This window comes from Lissotriton helveticus, chromosome 11 (genome assembly GCF_964261635.1).
Source record: "Lissotriton helveticus chromosome 11, aLisHel1.1, whole genome shotgun sequence".
In the NCBI taxonomy this organism is placed as follows: domain Eukaryota; kingdom Metazoa; phylum Chordata; class Amphibia; order Caudata; family Salamandridae; genus Lissotriton; species Lissotriton helveticus.
Window position 1 is genome coordinate 732,272,205 of NC_136072.1, and position 20,588 is coordinate 732,292,792.

The following is a 20,588-nucleotide window of genomic DNA, read 5'->3' on the forward strand; positions in this document are numbered from 1 at the left end:
CACTCTGCGTATCTGGTTAAAGGGAACATTAGTCAGGTCGATATGGCCAAAGTGACGGTGCTGGTAATTGAGCTGCGCAAACACAGTGATCGGTAAGTCCCTCACTACGAACCTTATCTTCTAATATGTACGTGGGGCCCCGTTTTCTATTCCAATCTAATTTTAATTCATCCCCCATCCCCCCCCCCTTATTTGATAATGTAGGGCTCGACAGGCTGTCCAATACTACCATATTACAGACCTCGGATCATCTAAATCGTCCGACCGTTCCTCCCCTAGGTGTAACCATGACTACGAGTGACTCCCTGAGTCTTTCCTCACTTACTATTACCTCGTGACCTCCTGTTGCTATGTCAACCGTGACAACAGGAAGGCCGGCGTTCTCCTCGAGGCAGCCGAGAGAGACGTTTCACTGTCATTGAGCCGCAGTAGACCGGTAAGCCTTCTTGCTCCCCGCATCGGCTCGCGTTACCTCCCATTACTTTCAATCCCGATTAAACCCCTGATTGACACCCTCCTCCTGTCCTTCTCACTAGGATACTGATCCTGATTTAATCGGACGTTTTCCGCTCCTTGTTGCGCTGGGGACAGAGGACACACTCCACGCTAGTCGGTAAGCTTTACCGATCACTGTGTTTGCGCAGCTCCATTACCAGTACCGTCACTTTGGCCATATCGACCTGACTAATGTTCCCTTTAACCAGATACGCAGAGTGGTCCCCCCCCCCCCCCCGTGTTCAGCAACCGGATCGCTTCGCCATACCCCTTTGGGATATTGGACTTCATTTCCTAAGTAAGTCGTGAACTCCCTCGCTCAGCCCTTCAGATGTACACGTGTTTAATTTAACCACTGTCCTGATCGGCACTATTTTGTTCTCATAGGATTGAATATCCACTATCAATTCTACATAATGTTTATTGACGACCACTGATATATTCAGGTATGTGTAATGTATAATGTGAATACCCTCATATTTACTGTGATTTAGTCAGTTTCAACTATGATACACTTACTCCGTATATTTATTTAAATTTAGGTTGTTTGCCCCACCCCCTTTTCGTCCAGATGAAGACCCACTTGCAAGGACTTTACTGATTCCTGCGCCCCTTGGGTCGAAACGTCGACTTCCTCACCTTGAAACACAGCCTCCTCCAACCCATAATTCATGCACAGTATGGACATTGGGGCATGTGTATTGTGAACTTTTATGTTGATTTGTGGTCCTTCTATTGTCTGTTCGACATGGAATTCATACGAATGTTTGAATAATACGTGTTTTTAATATCACTATCCCTTCCTACACTACCCTCACGTTTGCACGTCCCCCTTACCCCCCAGGGGCACCAATACAACTGTAATCTATGTAATTGATTACCTTTTCCCTATAATGTGAATTAAACATTATAGACGCATTTACTTTTCAATTGCTTTATTTAAATTGTTTTTACTCAAACGTCTACCTTACTGGGACCCCCTCTTCTTCTTAATGCCAGATACCCAGGTCCCAGTGACTCTATTGGGTTAACCCTCCCCTTGTACAGTACTTCGTGCAGACGCTGTCTGCGAGGTTCCCACATAGAATTCAATTCTATATCCTAGGGTATTCTCTAAACCATGGTCGAACGTAAACTTTTGTCCTATTCCGAGGATTACATTGACCGGCTCCTTGAGAATCCCGACCATAATTTTCTAGCAAGTGACATATCCACTATAGACTTCAGCCTGAAGGATAAAATTCAACGCCTTGAACGCTTAGAAAAGAAACTGATCCGTACCCGCTGGCACGGACATCTACTCACGAAATATCTCAAAGAGAACATTATTCCCATTGGCCTACAGATAAAGATTGAACCAGCTATCTTTGTGGAGGTGCCTAAATTCAGGGAAGGGTTTAGCCATATATCCAACAACTGCTCTCGCCACTGGATGGTGCTTGGGGTAGAGACGGCTGCCCTGCAAATCCAGCTACTGACCAGTGAAATCAAGTCGCTTAGAGCTGAAATCGCAGCAGATGCTAACCTAGCAGGCGCCAAAGAAACCCTCAATAACCTGGAAGCCACCTTAAAAGACTTTGACCTCACTACGCAAAACCGGAAATTAGAAAAACTTGCTAGAGATATCAGACTCTACGACAAAAAGAAAACCTATCCATATCTCCAAGACGAATATTACAAACAAGACCAACAGGGCAGATTCACTAATAGGGGCAGAGGAAACTTTTGTGGCAGAAGAAATTACACTACCTTCTCCGACTCCTCCTATAGCTCCGAAGGTGAGCAGGAATTTGCCGGCCCTAGTCGCCCATATAATTATCCGGAGTACGGCTACGATTTACCCCAATACGTACCTTTTTTAGGACCACGCCCCGCACCATGGCGCCCCCCGAGAGGGAGAGGGAACTATTCCAACAGAGGCCAAACACGGGGACAGAACCAGAACAACACCAACTGGGATACCGGACGTGGCCAAGCTCCCAAACAGGTTCACTTCCAACAGGAACAACACGGAGAACGAACCACACGGAACAAGACCTACCAGTGGTAAGAGATATACCTACCACGAACCCTATTGTCAATATCTCCCAGTATACACTAAATGAACATGAAATACGTGCATTGAGTAAAGGGCTATCGTATGTCCCTACCAACAGACCAGACCCCTTTACAGTACGGACGGAACTCTTTAAATTCTTCAGGAAAGTCAGGCTCAAATATTTCTTCAGAAATACTGGACCATACAAAAATCCTTCACATACGGGCCTTAGGATCCCTTCCACCTTTGTGCCCCCATCCTGTACAATGACCACTAAAATCTTAGCTTATGAGGCGGTTGTATGGAGAGATGTCAACTCTACTCTGCTTAATCACACCTATACCAAGTACAACACCAGCAAAATTGAGAAAAACGCCCTTCAATCACTGGCGAACAATACGGAGGTTGTGATTAAACCTGCTGATAAGGGCGGAGCCATCGTTATTCAAGACATCAAAAAGTATGAGTCTGAAATCCAATGTCAATTAACAGATGGAATCAGCTATAAGAAACTACGGTCTGACCCCACACACGCAATAGCACGCGAGATCTTAGAAATAACACAACTAGGACTTGACCAGGGTTTTCTCTCCAAAACCGAGTTTGAATTTCTCAATCAGCAGCACCCTCGTCTGGCAACAATTTATACACTGCCTAAAATTCATAAGGACATGACCGATCCTCCTGGACGCCCGATTGTCTCAGGATGTGGTTCTATTTTAGAACCACTGGGACGGTACATTGACTTTTTCTTAAAACCTCTGGCAGAGTCAACACAAACATACTTGAGGGACACTTTGCAAACCATCAACCTGGTTGAAAATTCACCATTTAATCCATCAACGCAACTCTTGGCCACCTGCGATGTGGTATCCCTTTATACCTGCATCCCGCAAGAAGAAGCACTAGCGGTCATTACCAGATATTTAGACTCACGTCCGTCGCCCACGCAAGTTCCAACGGAATTTATCACAGCATTACTGCGAATTGCGATGACTAAGAACTTCTTCACATTTAAGAATGAATTTTTCCTACAAATCAAAGGCGTGGCAATGGGGGCTCCCTTTGCCCCGGATGTAGCCATCCTATATATGGCAGCCTTCGAAGATACCAATATACTGAATATTCGAAACCCGTTTCAAGACCATCTGAACATGTGGGTTCGATACATAGACGACATCCTAATAATCTGGACCGGCGATTTGACCACATTCACTGAGTTTCACGGCTGGATCAACCAACAATCACCCCATTTACAATTCACTGTTAAATCGGATAACCAAAATATTGACTTCCTTGACATTACCATCTATCACCAACAGGGTCAACTTCTAACCACTCTTTATAGAAAACCATCTGAGAGGAACTCCCTACTCCAATATAGTAGTCATCATCCCCGTGCACTGAGGGACAATCTGCCATTTGGACAGTTCCTGCGCATCCGCAGGAACTGTTCCACTAAGGAGCATTACTTCCAACAATCAGAAGATCTATCTGACCGCCTGAAGACACGTGGCTATCCCAAAAGATTGGTCACCAAGGCTCGTAAGAGAGCCTGGTTCTACCCGAGAGAGGAACTTCTGAAAGGCAAAGACTCTACTACCAACCCGATGGATCGCATTGTATGCGTCACCACGTTCACCACTAAAAGCAATCAAATTAAGAAAATTGTGAATCACCACTGGCAACTGATTGCAGATGACATTGGACAACCCGACAACCCTCTCCATGCTTTCAAAAAATCGAAGAGTGTCAGAGACTATGTGGTACGTTCTCTCCTACCTACCAAGCCGGAACCTACCGTGAGAACACTCTGGAATCTCCAACCAGTGATAGGACACTTCAAATGCGGCCAATGCAAAGCCTGTGGCAGCACGATGCAGACCAAGGAGTTCCAACACAAACAGAAGAAGATCCAACTAAAAACTCTCACGAATTGTAACACCTCTACGGTGATATATGCCATTGTGTGCCCATGCGACATGATCTATATTGGTCAAACTCAACAGAAGATCAAGCAACGTATCTTACAACACATGAGCAGAATAAGATGCGAAGTGGCAGGGGCCCCCCTGGTAGACCATTTCAGATCAGCTGCGCATCCACCTGAGAGCCTGAAATGGATTGTGATTGAAAAAGCCACCCTAGGCTCCAGGGGCGGCAATGTTTCAACTATATTAAACATCAGAGAACTAAAATGGATGTTCTTTTTTAACTCCATCCAATCAGGTTTAAACGAACATGATAGCTCTTTCTCTCAGCTTGCAACTCTACCCTGAATACCATTGACTAATTTTTGAATCTCTACTTTACTCCATCCATGAAACACCACCTAATTATGTAGTCCCCCTTAGACTGGTACTGCTTTACCATCGTGTGATAGGTACGCAGCCGGAATTATCTTGTGTATTTATGAATGCTTTGATCTTCAATATATGTGGTTACAATTCACGGTGTTATACACTGTAGTAAATAGTGTACGTATATATATGCATGTTTGACGGTATTCTTGTGTGACTAACACCGATTTTCCCTTTGATATGTACTCGTTGATATGTCCTAAACAGATACTGCCTTAACCATCATGTGATAGGTTCGCAGTGCAACCACGCTGATTGTATCTATGCCTTGCATCTATAGGTTACTAAGCATGCTCTATTCCCTGATTACGCCTCAGTGTCCAGATCGTTTGACTGACTTAAACTCACGTCCGCCTGTTAGATCAAGCACTCGGGCTGTCCCTCACTACGAAACTTATCTTCTAATATGTACGTGGGGCCCCGTTTTCTATTCCAATCTAATTTTAATTCATCCCCCATCCCCCCCCCCTTATTTGATAATGTAGGGCTCAACAGGCTGTCCAATACTACCATATTACAGACCTCGGATCATCTAAATCGTCCGACCGTTCCTCCCCTAGGTGTAACCATGACTACGAGTGACTCCCTGAGTCTTTCCTCACTTACTATTACCTCGTGACCTCCTGTTGCTATGTCAACCGTGACAACAGGAAGGCCGGCGTTCTCCTCGAGGCAGCCGAGAGAGACGTTTCACTGTCATTGAGCAGCAGTAGACCGGTAAGCCTTCTTGCTCCCCGCATCGGCTCGCGTTACCTCCCATTACTTTCAATCCCGATTAAACCCCTGATTGACACCCTCCTCCTGTCCCTCTCACTAGGATACTGATCCTGATTTAATCGGACGTTTTCCGCTCCTTGTTGCGCTGGGGACAGAGGACACACTCCACGCTAGTCGGTAAGCTTTACCGATCACTGTGTTTGCGCAGCTCCATTACCAGTACCGTCACTTTGGCCATATCGACCTGACTAATGTTCCCTTTAACCAGATACGCAGAGTGGTCCCCCCCCCCCGTGTTCAGCAACCGGATCGCTTCGCCATACCCCTTTGGGATATTGGACTTCATTTCCTAAGTAAGTCGTGAACTCCCTCGCTCAGCCCTTCAGATGTACACGTGTTTAATTTAACCACTGTCCTGATCGGCACTATTTTGTTCTCATAGGATTGAATATCCACTATCAAGTCTACATAATGTTTATTGACGACCACTGATATATTCAGGTATGTGTAATGTATAATGTGAATACCCTCATATTTACTGTGATTTAGTCAGTTTCAACTATGATACACTTACTCCGTATATTTATTTAAATTTAGGTTGTTTGCCCCACCCCCTTTTCGTCCTGATGAAGACCCACTTGCAAGGACTTTACTGATTCCTGCGCCCCTTGGGTCGAAACGTCGACTTCCTCACCTTGAAACACAGCCTCCTCCAACCCATAATTCATGCACAGTATGGACATTGGGGCATGTGTATTGCTAACTTTTATGTTGATTTGTGGTCCTTCTATTGTCTGTTCGACATTGAATTCATACTAATGTTTGAATAATACGTGTTTTTAATATCACTATCCCTTCCTACACTACCCTCACGTTTGCACGTCCCCCTTACCCCCCAGGGGCACCAATACAACTGTAATCTATGTAATTGATTACCTTTTCCCTATAATGTGAATTAAACATTATAGACGCATTTACTTTTCAATTGCTTTATTTAAATTGTTTTTACTCAAACGTCTACCTTACTGGGACCCCCTCTTCTTCTTAATGCCAGATACCCAGGTCCCAGTGACTCTATTGGGTTAACCCTCCCCTTGTACAGGAGGAGAAGAGATGAAGCAAAAGGAGAGCGGTGATAGGAAAGAGAATGGAAGGGGAGGAAAGAGGATGGGATGGGAGGGGAGTGGAGTGAAGGCTAGAGGAAGGGAAGGATGGGGAGAGGAAGGAAGAACACAGGAGATACAGAAGTAAGGCTAAGAAGGAAATAAAAGAGAAAGGGAAGAGAGGAGATGAAGGGAGGGTGATGGGAGACATAGGGAAGAGATAGGAAAGGAGGGGGAGGGGAGGTGGGAGGGACAGAAGGCAACAACAGAGGAAAGAAGATATGGAAATGAAAGTGGAGGGATGGGAAGGGAAGAGCTGTGATATGGTAGTACGGAAATGAAGGGGAGGGGAGGGTAGAAGGAAGTAAATGTGATTGGCGATAAGGAAGGAAAGGGGAGTGTAGTTTAGAGGAAGGACTGGATGGGAAGGGAGGAGAGGTGAGGTGAGATAGCGAGGGAAGAACATGGAAGGAAATGGTACAAAAGGGGGTGGTGATGGACGGAGCATCTGAACCAATCAAACACTCACACCCAGTCAACAGATCTGGGTTTAATCCATCACTGTTCTTTAGCCCACTCTGACACCCCAGTGCAGACATGGCCATATGCAAATCAGTCTGACCCTGTGCCTCATGGGAACAGTCCAGCCCGAACTGCCAAGCCATGCCTTCCCTGGACCGGAATCAAGCTTCCGAGTACCGGTTTCTAGCATTCCAGCCGTCTTCAGCCAAGCTTGCTTGAATCCAGTGGCAAAGTGAGCAAGGGACTCAACGTCTGAGCATACCCTGCCAACTTATGGCGAACAAAGTGGTACAAAAGGGGGTGGTGATGGACGGAGCATCTGAACCAATCAAACACTCACACCCAGTCAATAGATCTGGGTTTAATCCATCACCATTCTTTAGCCCACTCTGTCACCCCAGTTCAGACATGGCCATATGGAAATCAGTCTGACCCTGTGCCGCATGGGAACAGTCCAGCCCGAACTGCCAAGCCATGCCTTCCCTGGACCGGAATCAAGCTTCCTAGGACCGGTTTATGGGATTCCAGCCGTCTTTAGCCAGGCTTGCTTGAAACCAGTGGCAAAGTGAGCAAGGGACTCAACGTCTGAGCATACCTTGCCAACTTATGGCGAACAAAGCGGTACAAGAGGGGGTGGTGATGGACGGAGCATCTGAACCAATCAAACACTCGCACCCAGTCAGCAGATCTGGGTTTAATCCATCACCGTTCTTTAGCCCACTCTGCCACCCCAGTTCAGACATGGCCATATGCAAATCAGTCTGACCCTGTGCCTCATGGGAACAGTCCAGCCCGAACTGCCAAGCCATGCCTTCCCTGGACCGGAATCAAGCTTCCTAGGAGCGGTTTCTGGCATTCCAAACGTCTTCAGCCAGGCTTGCTTGAATCCAGTGGCAAAGTGAGCAAGGGACTCAACGTCTGAGCATACCTTGCCAACTTATGGCGAACAAATTGGTACAAAAGGGGGTGGTGATGGACGCAGCATCTGAACCAATCAAACACTCACACCCAGTCAACAGATCTGGGTTTAATCCATCACCTTTTTCGATCCTAGAGAGAGTCTTTGCGGCACAACCGGCGAAACAGAACCCACAGAGGAGATAATTTTCTATCACGAAGCATAACAAGCGTTTTCCCAGCGCCGTTGCCAATTTTGAAGCCGATATATTGAATAACAGTAACTGCCACTAGAAGAATTATCCATATAAACACGGAGCGTCACTGTACAAGAACAGATTCCGGCATTTTCGAGATTAATGCAATCCTAGATACAATATAAAGGTAGCCGCTGTCCTCCGACTCGTAGTCCATGAAAACTCTGAGGAATGCCAAGAAATAACTATTTACGAACACTGTGAAGATTGTACACAGGTCTGTCATAATCACCAACTAGAAGACATATTGAGTTTTTTATTTAAAAGCTATCTCAGCCCAGCCATACAGGAATCCCTTCCGTTGTTCATCAGTATTTGTGTGCTTGTACATTTTGTCCTATGTATGTGCCAAAGACGGTCACCTGACGAAGGCAGAATGCCGAAACGCGCGTAGTCCTAATCCACCGCTTTGCCTACTTTATAAAGAACTTTGACCGGTTGACTGTTATTTGTTGCGTTAATGTAGTGTATGTGTGTATATATATGTCTATAAACAAATCATTATGTCTTTGTACTTTTAACTTATATAAAAAAAGTATATATTCCCCAAAAAACTTTGAAAAGAGCAAATATACACTAATTGTTTTGAGAAAAGAATAAAAAAAATTCTTCATATAAAACAAAGAAATCTTGATGTTAATTCTATACATAAGTTTGTGTAGTCACATTGTTGTTTTTTAGAGTATAAGTAAGGGAGAGCTTTGGCAGTAATCAATTGATTGGTTTGCTATTGTCCTCATTTTTCTAACGCTTTAATCCATCACCGTTCTTTAGCCCACTCTGCCACCCCAGTTCAGACATGGCCATATGCAAATCAGTCTGACCCTGTGCCTCATGGGAACAGTCCAGCCCGAACTGCCAAGCCATGCCTTCCCTGGACCGGAATCAAGCTTCCTAGGACCGGTTTCTGGCATTCCAGCCGTCTTCAGCCAGGCTTGCTTGAATCCAGTGGCAGAGTGAGCATATGGCCATGTCTGAACTGGGGTGGCAGAGTGGGCTAAAGAAAGGTGATGGATTAAACCCAGATCTGGTTACTGGGTGTGAGTGTTTGATTAGTTCAGATGCTCCGTCCATCATCACCCCCTTTTGTACCAATTTGTTCGCCATAAGTTGGTAGGGTATGCCCAGACGTGAGTCCCTTGCTCACTTTGCCACTGGATTCAAGCAAGCCGGGCTGAAGACGGCTGAAATGCCAGAAACTGGTCCTCGAAGCTTGTTTCCGGTCCAGGGAAGGCATAGCTTGGCAGTTCGGGCTGGACTGTTCCCATGAGGCACAGGGTCTGACTGATTTGCATATGGCCATGTCTGAACTGGGGTGGCAGACTGGGCTAAAGAACGGGGATGGATTAAACCCAGATCTATTGACTGGGTGTGAGTGTTTGATTGGTTCAGATGCTCAGTCCATCACCACCCCCTTTTGTACCACTTTGTTCGCCATAAGTTGGCAGGGTATGCTCAGACGTGAGTCCCTTGATCACTTTGCCACTGGGTTCAAGCAAGGCGGGCTGAAGACGGCTGAAATGCCAGAAACCGGTCCTCAGGAGCTTGTTTCCGGTCCAGGGAAGGCATGGCTTGGCAGTTCGGGCTGGACTGTTCTCATGAGGCACAGGGTCAGACTGATTTGCATATGGCCATGTCTGAACTGGGGTGGCAGAGTGGGCTAATGAACGGTGATGGATTAAACCCAGATCTGTTGAGTGGGTGTGAGTGTTTGATGGTTCAGATGCTCCGTCCATCATCACCCCCTTTTGTACCACTTTGTTTGCCATAGGTTGGCAGTGTATGCTCAGACATGAGTCCCTTGCTCACTTTGCCACTGGATTCAAGCAAGCCGCGTTGAAGATGGCTGAAATGCCAGAAACCGGTCCTCGGAAGCTTGTTTCCGGTCCAGGGAAGGCATGGCTTGGCAGTTCGGGCTGGACTGTTCCCATGAGGCACAGGGTCAGACTGATTTGCATATGGCCATGTCTGAACTGGGGTGGCAGAGTGGGCTAAAGAACGGTGATGGATTAAACCCAGATCTGTTGACTGGGTGTGAGTGTTTGATTGATTCAGATGCTCCGTCCATCACCACCCCCTTTTGTACCACTTTGTTCGCCTTAAGTTGGCAGAGTATGCTCAGACGTGAGTCCCTTGCTCATTTTGCCACTGGATTCAAGCAAGCCGGGCTGAAGACGGCTGAAATGGCAGAAACCGGTCCTCGGAAGCTTGTTTCCGGTCCAGGGAAGGCATGGCTTGGCAGTTATGGACTGGACTGTTCCCATGAGGCACAGGGTCAGACTGATTTGCATATGGCCATGACTGAACTGGGGTGGCAGAGTGGGCTAAAGAACGGTGATGGATTAAACCCAGGTCTGTTGACTGGGTGTGAGTGTTTGATTGGTTCAGATGCTCCGTCCATCACCACCCCCTTTTGTACCACATGGAAGGAATTGGAGCTTGCAGTGCATATAGTGACTGAATGAAGGTGGGGAGGGAGATGAGAGGAGGGTAGGGGTGGAGTGGAAATGGAAGGCAAAGGGGAGGGGAAGTAAGGTGAGGGGAAGGAAGCTGAAAGGATAGACAGCAGGGAAGGGAAAGAAGGGAGGAGTAGAGAAGTGGCATGGGAGGGGAAAGGGAAGAGGAGAGGAAAGAAATGACGAGGAAAGCAATGGAAAGGAAAGGTGACAGAAGTGGAGATGAAGCGAGAGGAGAGATAGGGCAGGCAAGGGAGGGGATGGGAAAGGTGGCGGAAAGGAGAGCAGAGAAGGGGAGGAGATGGAAGGGGAAAGGATAGAAGACGTAGGGTGGGAGGGAAGGGAAATGAAGGAAAGGTGACAGGAGAGGAGATGACACTAGAGGGGAGGAGAGATGTGGAAGGAAAGAGAAAGGAAGGGGAGGAAAGAAGAGAGGAGGAGAGTAGAGGAAGGGTAGGAAGTGGAGGGATCTGAAGTGAGGAGATACAGAAGGAAGGGGTAGAAAGAAATGGAAGAGGAAGGGAAGAAGAGGAGGTGAGGTGAGGCGAGACAAATGGAAATGGAGGTCGGAGGGAAGGGAAGGGGAGACAATAGAAGAGAAAGATATGGAAGGGCTGGGAAGAGGTGATATGGAAGTAAGGAAGTTATCGGGATGGTGGAAGGGAGGAAATGAGAGGAGAGCAGAGATAAGGAAGAGAAAGGGAGGGCTGTGAAGGGCATATGGGCGGGGGCGGAAAGATAGATAGGGGAATGGAAATGGAAAAGGAAATGGGCAGGGAAAGGAAGGACGAGAGGCAAAAGGGAATTGGACAGGAAGAGAGGCAAGAGAAGTAAGGGTAGGGAATGGGAGAGGAGAGGAGAGGAGAGGAGGGGAGGGGAGAGGAGGGAAGTGAGGTGAGGGGGAGAGTAGTGAAGAGATAGGGAAGGAAGGGAGTGAAATGGATGAAAAGTGTGAAGGGAAAGGAAAGGAGAAGGAATGATAATCTAAGGAAAATTAGAGGAGAGGATATTTGGGGAGGGGTAATGTAGAGAAAGAGAATGAAGGGGAGGGGTGGGAAGGGATAAGAGGTGAGATAGAGAGGGAAGGCAAGGGAAGGGAAGTGATTAGGATTCACAGTAGACACCGTGAATGGAGGAGAGGAGAGGGAATGGGATTCTCAGTAGATATAGTGAATGGAGGAGAGTAGAGGAGAGGTGGAGTTGAGGTGAAAAAGGGCAAGAAGGAAGAGAATGGTAGGAGGAAAGCAAGAGGGAAGACAGTAAGGGTAGGTACGCTGAAAGGATTTAGAGAGGGCAAAGGAGGTTAGGGTGGAAAGTAGGAAGGAAGAGAAGAGAAAAGAAGTGAAGTGAAGGATGAGGGAGGAAAGGAAATATAAGGAGAAAGGGGAAAGAGAAAGAAAGGGAAAGGCAAACGGGGAAGTGGATGGGAGCGCAGGGGAAAGATACAAGAGGGAGGGGAGGGGCGGGGAGGAGACCAGAGGACAAAAGGGGAATGTAGTGAAGCTTAGGAGTGGAGTAGAGGAGAGATAGCGGAGTAAGGGAGGTTAAGGAAAGGAAAATGGAAGGGAATGGAAAGGGTCAATGCACGGGGCAATGGAAAAGAAAAGAGCAGTGAGGAGAGGAGAGGAGAGGAGATGAGGGGAGGGGAGGGGAGGGAATGGAAGGTAAGGGAAGGGAAGGAAAATGATGGGAATGAGAGAATGGAAAGGGAAAGGGAAATTAGAGGGTAGGTTAAAGAAGGATAGGGAAGGGAATGAGGGGAACAAAAAGGAAGTGGAGGAGAGGGGTGAGATAAGGAAGGGGAGGAGAGGAGAGGGAAGGGGAGAGGAAACAAGAGATGGGGAAGGAAGGGAAGAAAGGGATGGAAGGGGAGTGGGGACAGGTAGGGAAGTAAGGAAAGGAAGAAAATAGGGACGAGAGGAGGGAATGGATAGGAAGAAGGAAGGAAAGCTGAGGGGAAGAAGGTTCCGGGAGGGAAGCTAAAAGGATAGAAGGGATGGAAGAGAAGAGAAGAAAAGTAAAGGGCGAATGAAGCATATGGAATAGAGGCATTGCGGAGGTATTGTAGGGGAAAGAAGGGGAGTGGGATGGAGCAAGGGACGAAGGGAAGGGGTCAGAAGAGAGGAGTGGTGAGATAGGGAGGGAAAGGGAGTGGAGGGTTTGGAAAAAGGGGTCTGGATGATGGAAAAAAGGAAGCAAAGAAGGGGAATGGAATAAAAGGGATGGAATGGGGAAGGTAATAGAGGAGATAGGGAAGTAAAGGGAAGGAGAGGGAGGGGAGGATAAAAGAGCTGGGAAGGGAAGGGAAATGAAGTGATAGTGTAGTAGGGAAGACAAGCTAAGGGAAAGGATGAGAAGAAGGGGAAAGAAGAGGTAGTGAAGGGGAAGGAGTGGAAGGGAACAGAGAAGCAAAAGGAATAGATGAAAAACAGAGAGGAGGGAAGCAGAAAGGGAAGAAGAGGGGAAAGGATTGGCAAGGAAAAGCAAGGCAATGGAATGTGAAGTAAACAGAAGGAATGGAACAAGAATTAAAGAAGGGAGGGAATGGTAGGGAGGGTAAGGTGGAGGGAATGAATGTGAGAGGGAGGATAAGGGGCAGATGTGGAAAGGTGGATTAGAGAATGAATGTATAGGCAAGGTGAGGGGGCCAGGGTTGAGCTCAGAAAGTATAAAAAGTGAAAAGTAACGGAGTGTGTAGAGTAGATGAAAAGGAATGGGAGAAGGAAAGATGTAATGGGGAAGGGAGAAAAGAAAAATGGAAACTGAGAAATGGATGGGAGGTTGAAATGGTACATAGTAGAGGTGAGGTGAAGGGAGGAAAAAGAGTGGATTGGGTAAGAGGAGCGATTGGTGCGGAATGGAATGGAATATAAAGGTGATGGAAAGAGGAATGAATGGATTGGATATAAAAAGGCTGCAGGTAAAGGGATAGGAGTAGAGGGTATGGGTAAGGGACTGAGTGAAAGGAATTGAAATCAAATGACAGGAGAGAAGTGGTAGGAAAGGACTTGGAGAGTAGGGTTGAAAGAATGAACACGTGGTGAAGGAAGGGGAGGAGAGATCAAGGAAGGGGTGGGTTTGGAGATGGAAGGGGAGGGACGCAGGTGGAAGGGGAGGGATGCAGGCGACAGTGGTAGAGAGGGAAAAAACAATAAAAAGAGAAAGAAAGAGATTGGTTGGGAAATGTGAATATAAGGCTGAGAAAGAAAGCATAGGGTTGGAGTGGCTATGTGTTTCAAGAACCTGGGATGAAATAATGGGGGTGAAGATTTGAGTATTACTAAAAATTGGAATTCCAAGTGAGTTTCAAGTAATTTTTTTCAGTTTAGTTTCAAATTCAGTTTGGTCTTCAGTTCAGTTGTCGTTTGGTTCATTCACTCACCTTGTCCACGTGCACCAACCCGTGCCCCCTTCTTAACTGGCGCCTATTTAGCAGTGATCCTCCCCATCTGTTGTCCCTGAGTGCTGTGCTGCAGCTGCCTTATAACCAGCTTTTTATACAAAGGACTCGTCACAATGGAGACTTTTGAACATGTCATCATAGTCACCACTTGGTGGGCGATACCATGTGTTTCAAGTAACCAGGAGAGCAGCCAAGGCACAGATATTATCCAATTTCTTGAAAAATCTATTATTCACAAAAAGGATTTTGCGATGAACCCGACATAAGATCTTATGCTACCCGACATTGTACTCCAACAGCGGTCTCTCCTTCTCTGCAGCAGCGGAGGCCTCCCCTCTGCACGTACCGTGGACCTCGTGACATCACATTGCAGGCCCCGTGATATCATAAATGTTCCATTCTCATGATTCTACTAGGGTGCTGCTGTGAAGCCACAGACCTTTAACATACATTTTACAATGCAGGATTTCTCAGTCTTCGTTTAAAATAAAAATTTTCACTGAAAGGCTCGTTGCCACAACCTGCCTGCACAACGCTGCTTTGATCTACATATTAAAAGGTTTTGCTGTGCTACATTCAAATCCTGGGTCTGGCCTACTCCCCTCCACTGCCAGTAATCCCCATCACTCCTTCAAGAAGGTCAAATACCAGAAGGACGAATCGCTGAGGGGCTGTGCCCCTATCGTCACAGGCATTTTTACCCAGTGAGCTGGAGAAATGAAGTATTGTTTTCCTTCTGGTGAGGCCGCAATCGCCACTTATAATCCGGGGCCTTCTCTCCACCTCCCATCACCCATGGGACTGGTAGGTTTACTGAGCGGCGCAGCAACACCAGCAGCACTGAATTCAGACTGTCAAAGTTTGCAGTGGCCGAGGGCTGGAGGTGCAAACTACGAACGGGGGAAGCTTGTTGTGTCCGTGCTTGCAGTTTTGAGTGTGTGTATGTAAAAGAGTGTCTGTGAATGTGTGTATGTGAATGTGTGTTTATGTGTGAGTGAAAGAAGGTCAAAGGGGCATGTGATGTCACTTCCGATAACCCAGGCATTTTGGTGAATTGACGTCCATGAGCAGTTCTCTTCTCTATTACCAGCCAAAGTCACACGTACAGAGTGACTGCCAGAACCCATGTCCAGCATAGTTATTTGTGCTGTACAGGAAAGTGTCTGGGGTATATGTGCAGGCCCCTATTGCCTGGGGAACATCACTTTCTACGACATTCCTGTGGCGATAGGGGCTTCGCCTTATTTAAAAGGCAGCGCTAAGCCACTTAACGTGGCTTAACGCTGCCTTGTAAATAAGGCCCCTTTTCACACTATGTTTAGCGTGAAAGGGGCGTGCAGTGGGTCTTGTGGTGGGCATTCCACTGCAACACCCAATGATTTAGACGCCGTCCCTATTCACAAGGATGGCGTAAATAGGAGGCAGCACCAAAATTAAGACCAGCAAAACCCAGTCTTAACTTGGGAAAATGAGGAGAAATGCTTTATTTCTCCTTGTTTTTGCTTTTTCCATGTGTGCTGTAAAGCAAAACGCTTTGGATTGTTTATGTGCGGGAAGGTGTCCCTTCCTGTACATCAAAAATCTTTAAAAAAAATAAAATACATTTTGTAACTTCCATGTGTGCTACATTAAGCAGCACACATAAGTGATAAAACGGCATTTAAAGATTGTTTATGTGCAAGAAGGGAAACCTTCCTACACATAAACAATCTTCCCCTGCACGCAGACACCCTTGCACTACGATGCAAGGGTGCCTGCGTTGGCATTAGGCAGCTAAGTGTATCGCCAGCGCAGGGGAAAACGCAAGGCTGCACCAAATTCTTGTAAATATGGTGCAGCCTTGCATTTCTGAAGTGACGGTGTGAGGCTAAGCCATGACTGCTAACGCCTCTCTCCACCACTTCTTTGTACACATGCTCTTCTGTTTGTTGAAGCCGGACTAACGCGGGCTTAAGCAGGCAAAAAAGTAAGAGAGAGTTGTGTTTGAGTACGCGTGCATGTGGGCGTGCCAGAATGTGCTTGCATATGAACGTTTTTATACCAAAGAGCACATGGAGCACTAAGTACAAAATATAAGTTGTAGTGAACACAATGGAACTGGAGCTTTCAGAAGTGGTCCGAACATTATTACTTTCTTTTTATGAATAAACAGGGAATTCCTTGCAGCGTCTTTGCCTAAATAACTTTGTAATACAAAGCATCATAAAGTCTTGTTAAACTCTTAAAAAGGTTAACATTAACTAACTGGTTGCTCAGAACTACGCATGGTAATTGTGAATGTTGAATAAAGGCTCCAATTACAATGTAATCAAGCAGAGTTAATTAACATATAACGTTATTTTTAAGCACATCAAAAACTGCCTTTTACTAAAAACCCATTTCACATCGTGATGCGTATGCACTATGAATACCACATTCATCGTGACAGCGACCGCATACAGTACTCTTACATCTAGATAAAGGGCGTCCATCTTGGATGCAGGAGGAAACAAGTTCTGGAATCCTAGCTTTTTTTTACTAACTGAACTGTGGGATCCTGGGCATAACTCTTGCTGTCTTTACATCCCAGGTGGTAGAATTTAGACACGTCAGTTAAGAACGCATTATAAAACGTACAAAAACTCTCAAGAGTCAATAGCCACACATTCAGGGTGTGTTTGTGCGTACTGAAGGTGCCCATTCCCCATAACTGGTAAATGAAGTTGATGACTCATCAGTGATTGCTTAAATGCACCGACTGTAAATCCAGTATTTCAGCACAGCAGCTCCCCAACTGCCATGGAATCAGACACTCTCATGCCTCAAGCAGGTTCTCCTTACTGGAGCTATTGTAGAGCACTGTGTACTGTGATAGTGAAAATAAAGTAGATAATAGATTAGGAGACTCGCCTGCTGGCTCGGGAAATGCTGATTAGCAGTGTACACTTCTTTATTTCCTTATATCTGATGTGTCTCTTTCCAATTTCCTTCTTTTTAAGCTTGGCTACACTTTTCAATCCCTGCTCTTTGCCTCTATGTATGCCCCGCTTTCCTTTTATTGTTCCCCCCTTCTCCACACTGCTGGCCATAGTGTGGATGAGTAGTGGGGTGGGCACACACGCGCACATTCTCTTCCACCCATCATCTCACAAGAAGAGCCCACAAATACTCTCATCCATCCATTCACAAATGCACACACATACACCCACCATGCACAAGTACATACACACCTATTCACAGCTCACAGATGTAAATACACATACCTTCATACTTACACACATGCACACAATATTCAACAAACACTTACCGGCTGGTGTGAAGGAGGAGTACAAAAGCCTCAGAGAATGCTGGAGGCCTTGGGGAGGGAAGGGATTGATTGAAGATCCCACCGCCTTCTCTCATTGTTCGACCTTTTAATGGCTCAGACAAACAGAGGGGGACCTTCCTTAAATTGTTACAGTCAGAGAGACTTGCTGACACCACCCCACTCTGTGACGAGGTGTCATTGATAGACAGTCAGCACTGGGCATTTAGGGACTGAAATCTGGAGCACCCAGGGCTAACCCTATTGGTGACAGTCCTCCCTCGTCATAAGGTGAGGACCTCATGTGGCTTTGTCATACCGATGAGGTCACCACTCTGAGGGCTGTGAAATCTTCAGCCCGGCAAACCTTGGCTCTGGCTGCTAGAGCCATGTGTATTAGTGCATGTATAATGCCTGGTTGCCTGACCCTGAATTGGTGAGTGTCTGTCAGACCGGCCGTTGCTCAGCTTGACAATTACTCATCATTTTTTGGAAAATGGGGATTTGAGGGCTGAAGTCCCGGTGTCCTTAATGATGGAACACCACTGCTTCTTCCTCTTCTTTTTTGCCTGTACCTTAATCTCCACGTCTTTCTCCTACTCACTCCCCTCATTTTTCTCTCTCCCTTCCTCCACTTAATTTCCTCTTACTCTCTCCGTCTTCACACCATTTCTCATCTTCACTCTCTACAGATTGTCCTGCTGCCTTTTCATTATCTCTCTTCCTCTACCTTCCTTTATCACCCTTGCCCCTCATTGTGCCATTCTACCCATCACAGTTTTCTTCCTTTTTTTCTCCACTTTGTTTCCCTTCCAACCCTTTTGGCTCACTTTGCCAGCACTGAAGAATGAGCCTGCATAATCGTGCAGTACTACTGTAATATTTTAGTTTTTCTTCTATGCCCATCCTATGGAGATTCTCCGTTATAATATTTGACTGAGAATCTGATTGGGGAGGGCAGGATAAAAAAAATCAGAAAATAGAAATATAGATAAATGAGCTGGTATATATTTGACCAATCGAAGTAGCATGTTCTAATCCACCTGTGCCATCTTTTTCAAAAAGCCAGTAACTGTGCTGAAAAATACGTAATTATCCCAAAATCATTTTTGGGCAGACAAACCTTCAGCTCCCTTGGAGAACTGTGGGCTTAGTTGACTAACCATGAAACTACTTGATTATTTTCTGAGTGCCCTTTCAGAGCCTATGGATTTTTAATAAAGAATACAGAATTTGATCCAATTTTTCAACATTTTCTAATGGCCTGTTGAGATGGTCAATCTCACATGTTTTGCTTGTTGCAAACATTACATCCCGCCCCATCCCAGGGCCTTTCACCTGACCACAGGATAAAAGGAAACTATTGACAGATGAGTTAGATCAGGATGCAAGAAAAGCCTTTGTGGCTAAAGCGGTTGCATTGAAAGATGGTTGCAGATGGGAACAGCCGTCCCTATTTAGCCTCCTGATACCCAATCAGTCAAATACTTTTATCAGCTGATAGCCAAAAAAAGATAAAAACACGTACATGCAAAGAAATAGACTATAGAATCACAATAAAATGATACATATATATCTCAAGGTACATAATGCAATCTTACGACACTCAAAAAACGAACTGAGTTGTAGCAGTCAAGGTAAGACTCAATTTGACAAAGATTTTAAAGGCTGGTTACAACAAAGGCAGGGGCTCTAGCCTGGTATATCAAATTCAGGTTTCTCAGGAAAAGTTCAAGTTCTCCACTTTTCTAATTTTGAGTGCTTGTTGAATAATTCCTATAACCTCTAATCAACAGTGCTCCCAATCTAAAAGCTGTAAACATTGCAAACTTAAAATGTGTGATCTAAAACCATAAGAATGCAGTAAAGGACATAAAAGTTACACGCTGGGATGAACATAAAAACCGCAAAAGAGCATAAAATGGACAAAAGTTTGCTTGGAGATGTTATTGCAAGTGCATTGGAGCAGAGTGAGAAACATAGCTCTGAAGCAGTGGAGCACTATTCATTACTTCAGGGGTCTGAAGACAATCTACAAGATTGTGCACATCAAGCGGAGATTACACAAATACACATTTTGGCCCACACAGGGTGATTAAGTGATTTTCCCACCATCATGCAATGTTGTGTCTTGAGCTGAGGCCACGATTCAAACCTGGGTCCCTAAGATGGCAGCTCGAGCAGCTAGACCACATTTCTATTTGTAGGTCCACAAGCAGCACATCTGCCATTATTGGCCTGTTCCTTTCAAAGATTGCCAAATTGAAAGCAACAAATAAGGGGAAAAAGGCGAAGGAGTCAAATATTATGTAGAGTGAGAAATGGAAACTAGGAAGGTGGGAGGAAAGGAATGAAAAAGAGAGAACAGAGGACTGTGAGAAAAGTTGGAGAAAGGAAGAGGAGCCATGATGCGAGAGAGGAAGGTGGGGAGCGGACTTATTAGGTAGGAAATGATGGAAGAAAATGAGCGTGGCAAGGAAGAAGAGATAAGCAGACACATGCCTTAGATAGTTTTTATTTGACATAATTAATAAAAAGCATTGCCATAATCGCATGAAAATAGTGTGATGCATATACATACGTTAAAAATGATAACATATTGAAAAATGAAACACTACGGGGCGTGAAACAGCAACCAAAGGGAGCCCCAAACAGTGGTTCAAAGACTCAAGTAACAGGTCTAAAATCTGCGGGCCTCATTTATGAGAAATGACGCATCGCTGCGTGAAAGCAGCGATGCGTCACTTCTCAGTGCGCAATCCTTGCGTCATGATTGATGCGTCATATTTATAATATGACGCATCATGTCGCAAGGAGTTACAGATACGTCAGTATTTCTGACGTATCTGTAGGCGCAAAAGTGACGCATTGCTGGAGTGTGTCACAAAAGTGACGCAACTCCAGCAATGCGTACTTTCATATGGGCAAGTCCCATGTTGTTAGTGCCTGCGTCAGTCTTACGCCTGCCATGAAGCAGGCGTAAGATTTTGACGCATTAGCGGCCAAGAAATGGCGCAGCAAAATCTTATAGATTTCACTGCGTCACTTCTATGACGC